Source organism: Macadamia integrifolia, chromosome 9 (genome assembly GCF_013358625.1).
Source record: "Macadamia integrifolia cultivar HAES 741 chromosome 9, SCU_Mint_v3, whole genome shotgun sequence".
Taxonomy (NCBI): Eukaryota; Viridiplantae; Streptophyta; class Magnoliopsida; order Proteales; family Proteaceae; genus Macadamia; species Macadamia integrifolia.
The window spans coordinates 15,616,883-15,617,660 of NC_056565.1; positions in this window are offsets into that span (position 1 = coordinate 15,616,883).

Below are 778 nucleotides of genomic sequence, written 5' to 3' on the forward strand. Positions count from 1 at the left end.
TTTGGTAATTATTGTAGAAACAAAACTAAAGCGATATAGAAAACGAATGGAAATTATGAAAAAAAAAATCATATTATATAAAGATTTACGAGATTTGGTAAGATTGCCTACGTCCACAGTGAAATAAGAACAACTTCTTTAATAATGAAACATAAAGTTACAGCTACTAGTTCTCAAATCTTCTTAGATATAGAGAAAAAATATCTCCGTAAAAATTTATAGTGAAACATATACAGGTGCACTTTATCGATATGTCCATATAGCCCTAAAAAATCTGCATGATCGACCCCTTGTTCTTCAAGGAGACCTAGTAATGAAGATAATAAGCAAGATTGGTCGATGCTCCAACCTCAAGCCTGGGACCCAGAGGATTTTAACAGCCCTTCGAAATCAATCTGTAAATCTATGCAATGGAATAAAAGACATCCAAACCCCAACAAGTGTAACAAAGATGGGCCAAATAACTAAGAGCCAATCACACTTACCAAAGAAAATAACTACGAGCTAATCACCGATATCCAAGCTCCAAGGCATGGGAGTGACCTCGTCATATTAAGTAGGAGATTTTTTAATATTTTTAAGGCAGAAAAAATAACGAAAAGTGAAGACATTAGACATCTTCAAAAGGGCTGATATTACTTTTCTTTTTTTAATGAGAAAGTGAAAGAGAAATAATGAAGATTGAGGATGCTGTAGGTTCTTTATGCAACTCAAAGGACAAAAAACAAACTCCTTTGGTATCTTACTTTCTCTTTTTTTTTTTTTTTTTTTTTTTTTT